This window comes from Phyllobates terribilis, unplaced genomic scaffold (genome assembly GCF_046119375.1).
Source record: "Phyllobates terribilis strain yellow unplaced genomic scaffold, ASM4611937v1 Scaffold_3__8_contigs__length_932513732, whole genome shotgun sequence".
NCBI lineage: Eukaryota > Metazoa > Chordata > Amphibia > Anura > Dendrobatidae > Phyllobates > Phyllobates terribilis.
Window position 1 is genome coordinate 680,286,971 of NW_027362763.1, and position 12,605 is coordinate 680,299,575.

Consider the following 12,605-nt stretch of genomic DNA (forward strand, 5'->3'; position numbering starts at 1 on the left):
AGGGGATACCCGGAGCCGGATCTCGATGGGGGTAGTAGTCCTTGTGGCGGTGACCCGGTCCGTGCCCAGGGTGTCAAACTAAGTGGCAGTCTATGGCAGTAGATGTTAACTTGATTGTCGACTACGCCACCCGTTGAGTGCGGCTTTGAAGCCGCCGCTGCAGAGCAGTCCACTGAGGCCGGTGGTATATGTGCAGCAGTGATGGTATAACCCCCAACGGGAGGGGTATGGCCTCAGGGCAGCAGGTGTAGATGATGGGGGTTGTGCTGATGCAGAAAGAAGATTCAGAGTCAGGAGATGCAGTTCAGGGTTTTTACTTACTGGTGTTCTCTTGGTCACTCTGGCCTTGAGTGACCACCCGAGCCGTGCTGCGTCCACCAGGTCCTGGACTCGGCCAACCCCCAGGCAATTCCGGAGCGTGGTTCTGAGCTCCTTTCTGACTCTCCCTTCCTCTGGCCGTTCCCACCAGGGATCCACTTTTGGCCGGCTCCCTCGGGTCTCTTGGTGGTCAAGCCTCCTTTGGGCTCCCTGACCCTATACTCGGTGTGCCTTTCTAGTGGATTTGGTGAGGGTCGTGGCAGATCTTGACCACGACCTCCGGTTCCTGGCTAAGGTTGGTTTTGGCCTCTGCCAGCTTGGGATCCGGTACCCTTGTCCGCCAACCCTTTACCCTTTTGTCTTTATTCTGGGATCTTGGGGTTCCCTTCTTGTCTCCTCTCTGGGTCCTTCTTTTCTCCTCTCTCCCTCTGCAGGCTCTGCTCTGGAGCTGGGCCCAGCCGGAGCCACAGCTCCCTGTCAGCCCTCCTGGCTGAGCTCCTCTGCTCTGCTCCTCAGGCTAAACTCTGACCCTGTTCTAAGATGGTGCCCACCTTATATACTCCCTCTATGTGTGAGCTCAGGTGACCAGCACCCAATGAGCTCCTATCTTTACCCAGACTACTCCCCCTATCTGCCCCTACACTACTGGGATGTTCCACCCCCCTCCCACTCCAGCCAGGGACAGACGCTGTCGTACCTGCACATAAACTGTGTAGACACATATTCGGGCAGATGGCTGAGATAGTTTGCAAAGCAAAGGGTAAGAGTAGTGATTGCTAGAGTACCCAAGAGCAGTGTTGAGCGAATTTGTTTGGCATTTCAAATTCGAGTTTGTGTTCGCCAAAAAATCGGCTCCATCCACGAATATCCCTGATTTGCCACGCTGTCACATAGATAACATCTGCGTGACAGTGTGGCAAATCAGGGATCTTTATCGTTGGAGCCGATTTTTTTTGCGCAAACAATCCGGAACCCCAAACACGAACCTGAATTTGAAATGCCGAACAAATTCGCTCAAAGCTACCCAAGAGTACAGTTGCAGAGAATAATTATGAGCCACACAAAAAATAGCAGTACAGAGATGAGATTTGTTAAATCCAATAGTGGTTCGACCGAAGACGTCGGTGTTGACCAAACAGCTTGTCACTTTAAGTAAAAGAGGATTGTGGGTGGAGGGTAAAACCCATGTAAAAGCAATGGCCATTCAGAAGGTGGCAGCATAATCCAGTGTGTACTAAGATGTCACCTGCAGGTCTTAACAGTGAGAGCCTGATACAGTTTCCCACCTATAAGACACTATTGTTGAATACATACTAGGAGACCTCAGAATGTTACACATGTCTTTTCAGGGTAAATGGAGGCGTTGCAGTATTGAAACACAAGAGAATTTGAATTTTTTTGAAAAATTTAACAAATGCAGTAAACTTGAATTTTGAAAGACTCAATCATCTCTAGTAGCTGAGTATGACATTGTCACTGGGGAGAGACGGTTCCACAATGCAAAGCAAGGTAGCCCTCCAAAAGAGTACATGGATACAAACTGTAGTATTGTTGTTACAGATGGCTACCAGACTGTAGCTGCAATTTCTGGCCTCCATTGAAATTTTGCTGCAGTGTGTCAGCGAACTTATTGACACGAGGTCGGTGCTATTAAAAATAGTTACCTACAGGCCAGCTATTTAAAACTGTGGTTTGTCCGTCACACGGATCACATATAATTGCGCTGAAAATTCTGCCATTTCTGGCCTCCATTGAAATTTTGTTGCAGTGTGTCAGCGAACTTATTGACACGAGGTTGGTGCTGTTAAAAATAGTTACCTACAGGCCAGCTATTTAAAACTGTGGCTCACATATAATTGCGCTGGAAATTCTGCCATTTGTACTGAATGTGGAAAATATTGTCCTCCATTTAAAATAGGCAAGGCGCGTGGCAAGGTATGGGGAAGTGGATGTGATGGTGATGATGGTGCATGTAGAGGACGAGGCCGAGGCCGTGGGCAAGCTGAAATTGTGCCACAACAAACACCCACATCTTGTCGCTCGACCTTCCTGTCCCAATTAATAGGGGACCACACAACACCACTATTGAACACAGAGCAGTGTGAAAAGGTTATTGGTTGAATAGCAGATAATGCTTCCACTTAGCCACCACCACGCTGTCTTCCACACAGTCAAGTCTCAGTAGCCGTGAGTCTGGACTGCATATTTCTCATCCTGATCCTTCTTCCTCCCACCATGCCGAGTGCCCGGAGACAACTGACCCACACTCCGAAGACCTGTTCACTTTTCCATTTATAGATTCGGGCCCCTCGCCCGGTCCACTTGAAACAGGGCAAGTGGAGATCGCATGTAGCGATGCCCAAATATTTGAGCAGCCATGGTCACATGAAGGCGACGGTGGGAAAGAGTCACAAGAGGTGGACGATGATGAGACACAATTGCCAGAAAGTCAGGACCAGAGTGCGGAAGTGGAAGACGAGGTGGTGGATGATATAGTAACTGAACCAACCTGGCAGGAGGACATACAGAGCGAGGACAGCAGCACACAGGGGGAGGGAGGAGTAGCAGCACAACAGGCAGGAAGAAGCAGTGTGGTGGCTGCAGACAGAAGGCAGGCAACTATTCCCCGTAACATCAACACGATGGAAGTTGCCTGTACAACTGTTATGTCTTCCCGAGTCTGGTTGTTTTTTAAAGACTCTGCCGATAATCCAAAAAAGGCCATTTGCAACACCTGCCAGGCCAGCATCAGCAGGGGTAGCAAAACTATCAGCCTGACCACCACCAGCATGATCAGACATATGGCAGCAAAGCATCCGACTAAGTGGGCCGAACCCCAGGGTCCAGGAACAGTGTCTGTGGGTGGCACCACAGCTTCTTCCACTGTTGTGCGTGCAAGCCAATCCTCTGTCCATGGCGCATGCGAAGATGCCTCCTGCCCTGTACCAATCCCCACCACTCTCAACTAGCACCATCAGCAAGCATGTCCACGTCTTTGTCCCAGCGCAGCATTCAGTTGTCCCTACTCCAGTCCTTGGAACGCAAGTGCAAATATGCAGCCAACACCCCACAGGCCTCCCTACTAAATTCACATATTTCGCGACTGCTTGCGCTCGAAATGTTGCCTTTTAGGCTCGTGGAGACCGAGGCTTTCCGCAACCTGATGGCGGCGGTCGTCCCTGGGTACTCAGCCCCCAGCCGCCACTATTTCTCCAGGTGTGCCCTCCCCGCATTATACGAGCACATGTCCCACAATATTAGCCGTGCCCTCAACAATGCAGTTACTGGGAAAGTCCACCTAACCACGGACATGTGGAAAGTGCTTGTGAGCAGGGACGGTGCATCTCGCTGATGGCACACTGGGTTAACATAGTGGAAGCCGAGACCCAGTCGGACCTTGGGACGGAACACGACCTCCCGACTCCAAGGTTTGCGGGCCCTGGGTCAATCAGGGTTTCCCCCACATTCTATAGCTCCTGCACCTCCTCTTCCTTCTCTTCAGCATCCATCTCCGAAATCACTACATCAGTCACAAGCTGGAAGCACTGCAGCACTGCCTCGGCCAAGCGGCAACAGGCTATGTTGAAGCTAATATGCTTAGGTGACAAACCACACAATGCTAAAGAGTTGTGGACAGCTCTGAAAGGGAGGTAGATCTGTGGCTGACACCGCTGAACCTACAGCCAGGCATGATCTTGTGTGAGAATGGCCGGAACCTGGTGGCTGCTCTGAGGCGAGGCGAGCTCACACACGTACCATGCCTGGCCCATGTGCTTAACCTCGTGGTTCAGTGGTTTCTCAAAACCTTCCCAGAGGTCCGGATCTGCTTGTCAAAGTACTCCACCTGTGTGCCCATTTTAGAAGGTTACCTACAGCTTCCGCCGCCCTTGCCGTGTTTCAGCAGCGTTTGCTGCTTCCAGCTCACCGACTGGTATGTGATGTCCCCACGCATTGGAACTCTACTTTGCAGATGTTGGGAAGAATTTGTAAGCAGAAGAGGGCAGTTGTTGACTACCAACATCAACAAGGCCGTCGGTATTCAGTTTAGACTCCACACTTAAGACCTCTGGAGTGGACATGGATGTCAGACATATGTACCATCCTCCAAAACTTTGAGGACTTCACCAAGATGGTGAGCGACGATGACGCCATAATCAGAGTAACCATCCCGCTTCTCTGTCTTCTGAAACGCTCTCTGCTCACAATTAAAGAGGATGCATTGCAGGCGGAGCACGATGAGATGGAGCAAGGAACCATACAGGGTGATTACACACAGCCCAGCCTCATCTCATCCCAACGTGGATTGGGTGACAATGAGGAAGAGGAGTAGGAGCTAGTTTCATGCGCTATAGATGGTACTACCTGCACAACTGTCATACCGTCTGTTCAGCGTGGATGGCCTGAGGACAGGTGGGAGGAGAGCATGGTCAGTCGTCCTCTTAGTGAGGACATGGAAGTCTTGCCTGTTAGCAGTCTGGCATGCATGGCTGAGTTTGTTATGCTGCCTTTCCCGTGACCCTCGCGTTCTCCAAATTTTGGGTGACAGCCATTACTGGTTGGTGACACTTCTAGACCCATTCTACAAGGAGAACTTTCTATCTCTTATTCCCGAGTCAGACAGGTCTACTAAAATGGGGCAGTACCAGAAGGCCCTGGTTGCGGAATTATTAAAAAATTCCCATCTGAAAACGCTGGCGGCAGAGGTCACAGTTCATTGGACAACCAAGGAGTACAGGCGAGAAAGACACAACTCCAATCCAGCAGAGGCAGGGGAACACTGTCAGTTCTGGGACAGTTTTCTCAGACCCTCCCATCTTACAGGCCCTGAGGCGAGGGATACTCTCACGAGGAGTGCAAGTTTGGGAGGATGGTGAGGGAGTACCTTGCCAACCGTACCAACGTCCTCCATGATTCCTCTCTGCCTTATAATTACTAGGTAACAGGCTTACTCTTATAAAAATGAACAAGGGCTTGATTGGGCCAGACTTCTCAACACCACCGAATGATAGCAGCGTAACATAAACTCAAATTCAGTGTCATTTTGGGAGGTCTATTCTGACGCAGCTCTTCACACCTACACATGGGTATACACTTCCTGATTTTGTCTATTTGCTCTTGTCCTCCTCCTTCTCCTCATCCTCCATCACCATATCATTCGCCACCATATTTATCATATCACCTCCAAATTTTTGTCAGTTTTTGCATTCACTGCATAGGCAAACACTATGGGAGACCCACTTCCTAATATTGGTAACATTGTTTTTAGGACGCTCTCTGACCTTTACATCTCTTGATAGGGGCATTGGAGCTCCTCCAAACTTTTGGCAGCTTTTGCATTCACTGCATATGTAAATACTATGGGAGACCCACTTCCTAATAATGGTAACATTGTTTTTAGGATGCTATCCGACCTTTACGTCTCTTGCAAGGGGCATTGGAGTTCCTCCAAATTTTTGGCAGCCGTTGCTTCACTGCATAGGCAAACACTATGGGAGACCCACTTCCTAATAATGGGAACATTGTTTTTAGGAGACTCTCCGACCTGTATGTCTCAAGGGACATTGGTGTACTTCCAAATTTTTGGCAGCCCTTGCAGTCACTGCATACGCAATAACAGTATAGGAGACCCACTAGTTAATAATGGGAACAACAAAGCATAGCCGGCTGATGGCTCTCTAACAATAGTGAGGGCACACTGCTGGCCCTTTAAGAATAGTAAGGGCCGCCTGATGGCCCTATAAAAATAGGTTTCGTGAAGTTCCTCCATCGTAAATGAAACAGGATGTCTCGGATGAAGTGTCACACACCACATGGCCAGATAAGGTTGTAAAATGTTAAACTGACATTTTCTGGTGAATGCATTTGTCTTGGTTGAAAGCAATGCAAAAGTGCAAAAACGCATCAAAAACGCTACGTGTGAACATAGCCCAAGGTGTGGAGGAGTATTTTTGGTTTTGGTTATTTATTTTGCCTTATATACAAGTCATTACCCTGGAAAGGATGTTCCTTAACATATTTCCCAGGAAAATCCATTTTGGTTTCGTTTTTGTATGTTTTATTGTCAGTCCGTAAAAGTGGCGTAATACCTCTGACCACGTTGCTGACAGCAGTGACCTGGGAGTCAGAGATGCTTCCAGGGGTCTTCCCCATGCTGTTCCCATGTCATTTGAGCACTGTTCCCATTGATTTGGGCAATTTTTAGGCCCTCTGCAGACCGCCGGGGGGAGCCGCCTGAAAAATGCTCGAGTTTCCCATAGACTTACATTGGGCTCGTTGCTCGGGTCGAGCACCCGAGTATTCCAATGTGCTCGACCCGAGCATCGAGCACCCGAGCATTTTAGTGCTCATCCATCACTAGTAATGACTATTAAATTATTTATGACATTGTCTGTATATTTCTACCTGTGCTGTACCAAGACCCAACCCTGGATAAGAGTCAAAGGTTAAAATATCTGTCCCGTGTAGCTAACGTTTTGAATCTTCTCTCTTGTAGTTTTTTTTAATACCTCCACAAAATCCTAAACTTGGCTTTAGCAACATGACACTTATAGGTTGGGTTATAAAATATTCATGAGCTGTTCAGTCATCAACATATGTAAAACTTTTGCATTATTCACATATCATATGTCTTGTTCAGTTCAACAGTATATTAATTGGAAGACAAGTTTAGTCATGTGTCTCATATCGGGTTCAATATGCAAAGTACAATGTATCAGATGCGCTACAGGTTATTTAAAAATCCATATCTGAAGACACCTGTTTGACATAGGAAGCAAAGATCACAATGTATCAGCAGCCTTCCTACATTTCACTTTTGTTCCCAAAGGCGATAATTCCGTTTTTTTTCTGTGCCGGGCATTGAAAGAGTAAATGCCACCTCTAGAGGTGGTGACCATCGCTGGGACATTTTTACTAGAGAAGCATTTTGGATTTTGAAAGTGGTAACTAAAAACCCACAAGGATTAAACAATAGCAAACAGGATTTATCATTATATTACAAAACATATGTTTATAATATGTATTTTGTATTTCTTCTCATTTTTATGGTAATGTAGATTGTGAGCCCTCGTGGGCAGGGTACTCTCTCCTCCTGTACCCGTCAGCAACTTCTATTGTCTAAGATGATTGTACTTGTTTCTATTACGTATACCCTTTTCACATGTAAAGCGCCATGGAATAAATGGTGCTATAATAATAAATAATAATAATGTCATGCATTTTATATTATATATGCTATTATCAGTATGTGTATCTATTTATCCAATAAATATTATGTACAAGAATGTAACTATTATAATACTGCTCCCTATGTACAAGAATATAACTACTATAATACTGCCCCCTATGTACAAGAATATAACTGCTATAATACTGTTCCTATGTACAGGAATATAACTACTATAATACTGCTCCCTATGTACAAGAAAATGACTACTATAATACTGCTCCTATGTACAAGAATATAACTACTCCAATACTGCTCCTACGTACAAGAATACTACTACTATAATACTGTTCCTATGTACAAGAATATAACTACTATAATACTGCTCCCTATGTACAAGAATATAACTACTATAATACTGTTCCTATGTACAACAATATAACTACTATAATACTGCCCCCATTTACAAGAATATAACTACTATAATACTGCTCCTATGTACAAGAATATAACTACTATAATACTGCCCCCTATGTACAAGAATATAACTATTATAATACTGCTCCTATGTACAAGAATATAACTACTATAATACTGCCTCCTATGTACAAGAATATAACTACTATAATACTGCCCCCATGTACAAGAATATAACTACTATAATACTGCTCCTATGTACAAGAATATAACTACTATAATACTGCTCCCTATGTACAAGAATATAACTACTATAATACTGCTCCTATATACAAGGATATATCTACTATAATACTGATCCTATGTACAAGAATATAACTACTATAATACTGCTCCTATATACAAGGATATAAGTACTATAATACTGCCCCTATGTACCAGAATATAACTACTATAATACTGCCTCTATGTACAAGAATATAACTACTATAATACTGCCTCCATGTACAAGAATATAACTACTATAATACTGCTCCTATGTACAAGAATATAACTACTATAATACTGCTCCTATGTACAAGAATATAACTACTATAATACTGCCCCAATGTACAAGAATATAACTACTATAATACTGTCCCCTATGTACAAGAATATAACTACTATAATACTGTCCCCTATGTACAAGAATATAACTACTACAATACTGCCCCCTATGTACAAGAATATAACTACTATAATACTGCCTCAATGTACAAGAATATAACTACTATAATACTGCTCCTATGTACAAGAATATAACTACTATAATACTGCCCCTGTGTACAAGAATATTACTATAATACTGCTCCTATATGCAATAATATAACTACTATAATACTGCTCCTATGTACAAGAATATAACTACTATAATATTGCTCCTATATACAAGAATATAACTACTATAATACCCTTCTATATACATAAGAGTATATACTGTATTTATAAAAAGAGAACTCTTTTAATACTACTCATATACAGTGGACCATAGTGATCATACTCACAAACAAGCTCTATTCATATTTCGAACAACAATCTGTTTTTTAGCATCATTACAAAAATAGACAATATAATAACACGGCACAAAAGTATGAAAAGTATAGAAAACAATATAAAGCTACGACTAAATGGTGCATGCAAGTAAAGCATAAGCCCAATAGAAAACTGAAACATTCAAAGAAAATGGACAACTAATAAATATCATAATAAAATATATCTGTTTGTTAGTATAAATAGAAAAAGGCAAGATAAAAAAATGAGTCACATGATAGACACAAACAACACCGGAGAGGAGAACATGATGGCTTGGTAAAAAATGTAACTGCATGACAATGACGTGAGCGCTCCATGTACGGGATGGGAGCACTATTTTTCTTTGTTGTATCTTAAGACTGTAGATTATCAGCTCGTTAATGAAGTATTTCAACCTTCTCCAAACCATGAAACAGCTGGCAAAGTTTTCTAGGTGAAACGCCCTACCAATCCCCCAAAAATATATTGTACATTGACATTTTTTGTTGCCCTTTTGTCCTTTTTTGAGCTGGTGGACTTTTCGCTTATCTGAAGCTTAAAGAACATAAGTGGAAACATTTATGAGCAAGGAATCCAATCTTGGTGCCTTCCCGGGCACTAATATTCTTACAGGTCCTTGGTGATGGCGGCCAAAAGACTGAACATTCATGAGACAGAAGGGTTTCAAAGTACATTGCCAATTCCTACAAGCAGATTTCATAGTGCACAAGATTGGAAACTTTTTTAAAAGGATCATTTTATCAATCTTATAAGATTGTTACTAAAAAAAAATGAATCAAAATGACGTCTTTTTTTTTTTCTACATTTCTTAAAAATTGAGTGGTTCAATATTATGAAATGTTCAGGATTCTCGCACTTCTGGCCATTCCGACTGACCTAGTTAGAGCCAAATCTTTCCCATCCATTCTTCATACATTTGGTGTCCTTAAAGGATTCTAAATTGATTTTTCATGATAAAATTGCAGACACTGTAAAAAATAAAGTGGAATTATATATAAATTAATTGTAGAAATTATTTTTAAGGGGTTGCTGGTGATAAATGAATACTAAAATATACAATTTACTAAATCAATGGCGATTTATTTTATGATTATAAGGGGTTGTCCAACTTCTTGGAAAAATTCCAAGAAGGAAGAGTTAGTTGTAAAACAATAAAATGAGGCAAAATCACCTGCTTTATAGTAGATGGATTCAGCACTGGTAGCTCTGTTGATCTGTGGCAGCACAGGAAGTGATGGGGTCTTATTCTTTGATCACCTGTTCGCTAAGGCCCATGATTGGCTGCAGTGATCAGGTAACTAGAATGGAAAATCATGGGTTATTTGATCGCTGCAGCCGATCACGAGTCTCAGTGGTCAGATGACATAAGAAGCTTCATGTACTGCACAAATCACTGAAGCTGCCGGGGTAAGAATAGATGTGTGTGGTTATTTTTACTTTTATCTTCAAAGGATAAAAGTAAAAATGAGATTTGGGGTCTTTTTACTAGAACTAATAATGACCATAGGACCCAGTGCTGAAGAAACGTGGAGTTACATACTCTGTGCAGCCTTCACTCTTCAGGAAAACTTGAAAGAGGAATTGAGATTCGTGCTCCTTCTGCGCAGTATACGGTATGATGCCGTACCGCCCCGGCGACAGGTTAAATGCTTCAGTGATATTGTACTTCCTGAAATACTTAATTCTGGACATATTTTCTGGAGTTAAGAGGGAATCTGGGATTTTATCCTGAGAGCCTGGAAACTGTGAAACCCAAGGACAACCAGAATCATTATCTATATTATTATTATTTATTATTATAGCGCCATTTATTCCATGGCACTTTACATGTGAAAAAATGGGTATAATACAAGAACAATTACAATAATCTTGAACACAATGTGACAGCGACTGGTACAAGAGGAGCGAGGACCCTGCCCGCGAGGGCTCACAATCTACAAATATTAATAACCATTCTAATAAAAGAGGAATAGAATGTGGAAAATAATTGTAATAATATAGAACCCCGATTCTAAAAAAGTTGGGACCCTGGAAAATGTAACAAAAATAAGAATGCAATGATTTGGAAATCTCTTATCGCCATATTTTATTCACCTCTTTGAATGTTGAACATTTTTCCATTTCACATGAAAAAATTAACTCATTTAGAAATTGATGGCAGCGAAACATTTCAAGAACGTGGGGACAGGGTTAACATGGTCCTGGAAAAGCGTATTTTTCGGACTATAAGACGCACCGGACCATAAGACGCACCTAGGTTTTAGAGGAGGAAAAAAAAAAATGTAAGCAAAAAATAGGGTCATGATGCACTGTTAAGGGGGAGGGGGTCTTCTGCTGACACTGGTATAGGGGTAATATCCCCCAATTCTGACAATATCCCCTATCCTGGTATATATGCCCCCCCCTTCCTTTAATATGTGGTCCCCATCCCCATCCTGGTATGCCATGCACCTCTCATCCCTGTCCTGGTATGCATGGCACCCCTCATCCCTGTCCTGGTATGCATGGCACCCCTCATCCCTATCCTGGTATGAATGGCACCCCTAATCCCTATCCCGGTATGCATGGCACCCCTAACCCCTATCCTGGTATGCATGGCACGCCTCATCCCTATCCTGGTATGCATGGCACCCCTAATCCCTATCCTGATATGCATGGCACAGCAATCCCCATCCTGGTATGAATGGCACAGCAATCTCCATCCTGGTATGCATGGCACAGCAATCCCCATCCTGGTATGCATGGCACCCCTCATCCCTATCCTGATATGCATGGCACCCCTCATCCCTGTCCTGGTATGCATGGCACCCCTCATCCCCGTCCTGGTATGCATGGCACCCCTAATCCCCATCCTGGTATGCATGGCACCCCTCATCCCTATCCTGGTATGCATGGCACCCCTAATCCCTATCCTGATATGCATGGCACCCCTCATCCCTGTCCTGGTATGCATGGAACCACTCATCCACATCCTGGTATGCATGGTACCCCTAATCCCTATCCTGGTATGCATGGCACCCCTAATCCCTATCCTTGTATGCATGGCCTCCTCATCTTTATCCTGTTATGTATGCCCCCCTCAGAGTTATCCTTGTATGTATGGCTCCCTCATCTTTATCTTGTTATGTATGGCCCCCTCATCTTTATCCTGTTGTGTATGGCCCCCTCAGCGTTACCCTGGTATGTATGGCACCCCTCATCCTTACCCTGGTATGTATGCCCCCCTCATCCTTATCCTAGTATGCATGGTCCCCCTAATCCCCATCAGGCTGAACATAAAAAAATAAATAAACACTCTTACTCACCTTTCTTCTCTCCTCCAGCGCTGCGTCCTGTCTGCTCGCACTGATCTCTCCATGTGAGTCGCGCATGACGACACTACCATGCGCAGCTCACATGGATAGATCAGCTGCCGGAAATCACTGCTTCCCACACCGGGACTGTGTGCGCGGGGAGCAGTGACTTCACTCTCCTTCATAGCCGGCACACAGTATAGCCGCGCTGCTGCTCCTGCTGCTGCCGGGCTATCGCATGTGCCTGCTTATTAAAGGCCATGAATATTCACCCCGCCCCACGCCCATGGGCGTGGAGAGAGGTTGAATATTCATGCCCTTTAACAGCGGGCACAGGCGAT

General features: G+C 44.1%; 1 pseudogene; it reads right to left on the reverse strand.

The window, feature by feature from the left end:
* Positions 1-9,701: 9,701 nt before the first annotated feature.
* Positions 9,702-12,605, reverse strand: part of LOC141258283 (calpain-13-like) — a 33,243-nt pseudogene continuing 30,339 nt past the window's right edge.